Source organism: Apium graveolens, chromosome 10 (genome assembly GCF_009905375.1).
Source record: "Apium graveolens cultivar Ventura chromosome 10, ASM990537v1, whole genome shotgun sequence".
NCBI lineage: Eukaryota > Viridiplantae > Streptophyta > Magnoliopsida > Apiales > Apiaceae > Apium > Apium graveolens.
This window is the reverse complement of record NC_133656.1, coordinates 102,479,609-102,483,886: the sequence shown is the minus strand read 5'-3', so window position 1 is coordinate 102,483,886 and position 4,278 is coordinate 102,479,609. Positions and strand designations below refer to the sequence as shown.

Here is a 4,278-nt window from a genome sequence, read left to right as displayed (position 1 = left end):
CAGCGGCCCAGATAGAGAACACCCCAGGCCCAAACCGGGGTGGTCCCTGGAATATGTGGCAAATGACTAAAATGTCAACTGTCTCATGTTATCAAAAATGGAAAAACTACATCCCAGTCGTCCATAGGCATGGATCTCAAGACACCCCTGGTGCAAAAGGACAGCCGGTCCCCACAGTCCATCTGAACCGTCTAATCACTCACCAACCAAGGATGATGAAGGGCTAGGATGAAGAGGTACAAATCCCTAAAACCCTAAATCTGGAGGCCTATAAAAGGCCCCAAGAAAAGGGTTTTAGAGGTTAGAAAATATTGACTTCTACACACCTATACACACACCACTACACATATATTTTGAATAGCTCATTATTCCCTCTTCTTCTTCTTCTTCAAGAAACTCCATTCTTATTTTCACACCGGAGTGGCCGCGGGGATACAGCCCCCCTCCGGTTCTGTTTTGTAGAGTCCCCTACATCACAGCTTCACCACGCATCATCCGCCACATGGACGGGACTCGAGCTTATATGAGAAAGGAGAAGACCTGGGAAGAAATAGAGTTATTAGGGTGCACTTAAGAATGCATAACTCAAGTGATCTTGTAGTCGGTTGAGCTCAAGTATGGGTGCTTCTTCAATAGATGGTTCAAAACGCTCATGGGAAATTTTCAGCTCTGTTAACCCAAGAGAATCGAATAGAATATCCAACTTCCTCTTTCACGGAGGTGCATTCAAAACCTGCATTTGCTCTGCTCTTTCTTCATCTTTAATAATTGATTCTTCTATTAAGGATCTCTCTAAGGTATCTGACTTTGGCAATTGCTCAGGCTCTGAATTCATGACAGAGTCAACCCACTCTACTTTAAAGCACTCCTCTTTAGCTGTGGGTAACTTTATTTCCTTGAAGATATTAAAAGTGACCTTTTGATCCTGAACCTTTATCGTAAGCTCTCCTTTTTACACATCAATCATAGTTCAGCCCGTAGCTAAGAATGGTCTCCCCAAGATAATGGGAATCTTCTTATCCTCCTCAAAGTCAAGAATTACAAAGTAAGCAGGAAAGATAAGTTTATCCACCTTGACCAACACATCCTCCACAATACCTCATGGATATATAATAGAACGATCGGCCAATGGCAAGGATATATATGTCGGCTTCGGATCAGGTAGACCAAGTTTCTTGAATATAGACAAGGGCATCAAATTGATGGTAGCTCCCAAATCACATAAACACTTGTCGGACGACAAGTTTCCGATGGTGCAAGGAATAGTGAAGCTTCCAGGATCTTTAACCTTCGGAGGCAACTTTTGTTGTAACACAGCACTGCATTCCTCCGTTAGAGCAACGGTCTCTAAGTCATCGAGCTTCAATTTCCAAGAGAGAATATCTTTCATAAACTTTGCATAGCTAGGCATCTATTCAAGAGCTTCAGCGAAAGGTATGTTGATGTGAAGTTTCTTGAAAACTTCCAAAAACTTAGCAAATTGCTTATCCAACTTCTGCTTTTGCAACTTTATAGGAAAAGGAGGTGGAGGATAGAACTGTTTTTCCCCTGTATTACCCTCAGGGGGAGTGTTGACAACATCTTTCTTCCTTGTTTCCACCTCGGCATCCTTCAGCACCACTATTTCAGCTACAATCTCATTTTCTGGAATTGGTAAGGATGTAGACGCACTTGCATTCTAGACAGAATTTTCAGAATCTTCATCTTGCTGAATTTGGGGACTTGCGACCCTTCCAGACCTCAAGGTGATGGCGTTCACCTGTTCTTCAACTTCCCTCTCACCTGGACTGGCTTCTATATCATTAGGAAGCGTTCCTGGTGGTCCATTTAATAAGTCGCTAGCAATTTTCCCTACTTGGTTCTCCAGATTCTGGATAGAAATAACCTGGCTTTGGCATATAAGAGCCTAGTTTTTGCACGTAAGCCGCGACTCCTCTAATTCAGATTTTTTAGTCGACGATAGACCTGCACCTCCATGTGTTTGTTGTTGAAGCTGGAGTTGTTGTCTTGGTGCGAATTGTTGCTAAAAAACCAGGAGAATTGAATTGCTTATTTCTAAACTACTGAAAGGCTGTTGCATCGCATTCTGCTTGTTGCTCCAGCTGAAGTTAGGGTGATTCCAGTTTTCAGGATTATAAGTGTCTGGAACTGGCTGCTGCGATCTCTGAAAGTTGCTCACAAACTAAGTTGATTCACTAGATATAGCGCATTGCTCCGTTGCATGTGAACCTGCACACAACTCACAAACTCTGGTTGTCTGGTTAACACCATAGTTAACCATAAAATCGATCTTCATAGACAACGCCTTTAGTTGAGCAGTGATAGCCGTAGCTATATCCACTTCATGAATTCCTGCTACCTTGCTCTCTGGCAATCCCTGGGTTGGATACTGATAATTATTAGCAGCCATCAGTTCAATTAGATCATATGCTTCATCGTAGCTCTTGGCCCGTAAGGCTCCACCTGATGCTGCATCGAGCATGGGTCTCACTGTGCTCCCAAACCATTATAAAAACAATTGATGATCATCCAATCAGGCATTCCATGATGAGGACACTTCCTAAGCATCTCCTTGTAGCACTCTCAAGCTTCATATAAAGATTCTCCTGATTGCTGCACAAATTGAGTAAAAGCAGTCCTGATTTTAGCTGCCTATGCCATAGGGAAGGATTTAGTGAGAAACTTTTGAGCAAGATCTTCCCAAGTAGTAATCGAACCAGCTGGTAGAGAGTGTAACCAGCTCTTAGCCTTGTCCTTCAGAGAGAATGGGAATAGTCTCAGCTTCACAGCATCTTCAGAAACACCGTTGAACTTGAAGGTGTCGCAGATCTCAATAAAATCCCTAATGTGCATATTGGGATATTCCATTGGAGAACCCCCAAACTGAATTGAATTCTGTATCATCTGAATTATGCCAGGCTTGATCTCGAAGGTATTAGCTGCAATCGTTGTCTTGACAATGCTAGATTGAATGTCATTGATCTGGGGTTGAGAAAAATCCATCAACGCTTTTGTTGGTGCTGTTGGATCTCCCATTGTAATGAGTACCTAAAACACAACAAGTAAACCGTGAAAGTAAAAGAGTCCGAGTCAGTGAACTTTAACGACCACAGATGACAAGCACATAAACTAAAAATTAACACCGAGTCCCCGACAGCGGCGTCAAAAGCTTGTTAGGGCAAAAACATGCGCTAAATTATACGCAAGTATACGCGTTCGCAAGTAGTATAAGATATAAATCAGATTCGTTCCCATAGAGACTCTTTTTAGTTAACTTAATATTATGCACCTATGTAACAATGGTATGACTATCGTTCAATGTTAAGACAAATAACAATTTGGGTTTTGATTAAAGTAAGAGATTATACTAAATAGCATTAACTAAGAGAATTAAGGTTGAATTACTTATATGAGACAAACATGGGATTCTAACTTCATTACTACTTTATTCAAAGTTATTGTTCTTAACCTTAGCATGTGATGGTGATGACAACTAATTAGATAACACGAAACTAGCAAACACCAACTTTCGTTGTACGAATACCCTACTACCAAACATCCACAAAAGATATAGAAGCTGAATAGACACCAATTATGTTGAGATCCTATATGTTTATAGAATTTGACAACATAAAGGTTTAATGCGCAGGCTATCTATTGTGATTAAATAGGGCAAGTAAGATGGTTAAAATTACCTACTGATAGGGATAAAATAAACATTGACTTTGTTGTAATTATACATGGTTTGGGCTACAAAGCCAATTAAGAAGATGTATGACATTCAGACCAAGAAGGTCAACACATTGATCAGGCCTGATGGACCAGATCAGGCCTGAAGGAACAAAGAAGGACCAAATAGCCCTGAATATTTAATATTTTCGTAGTTGATAAATATGGGAAAAATCAGCTATTAAGATAAGTTTTAATGAGGATATAAGTCCTTGTAGAATAGCTTCCAAGGGATGTAATTGGATAAGGAATCAGTTTCCTACCTCCTAGAACTCCAAAGTCCATTCTTATTCATAGACTTGCCCATCAAGTCTCCTAACTCTAATCCAGTTCAAGGATTCCCAACATCTATTTAAGGGGCCTCACCTCTCCAATCAGAACTACATTTTTTGGCTTGATTCTCTAATTCGCAGAGATACGTAGGCATCTCGTAAAGGCAGAGTTAAGCTAAGAAACACGAGAGCAGCCATTAAAGGCCTTCAGCTCCCGTACCTTAGTAATAAATATAGCAATTAATACACCCTAGTTTTCAATTCATAACATTTGGCT

The 4,278-nt window shown here is 40.6% G+C and overlaps 1 non-coding gene across 1 annotated transcript; it reads left to right on the top strand.

Moving 5' to 3' along the window:
- The first annotated feature begins 2,539 nt into the window (after positions 1 to 2,539).
- On the top strand, positions 2,540 to 2,646 carry LOC141694592 (small nucleolar RNA R71). Its single transcript, XR_012563882.1, has one exon. It is a non-coding gene; the product is annotated as a small nucleolar RNA R71 (small nucleolar RNA).
- Positions 2,647 to 4,278: the final 1,632 nt, after the last annotated feature.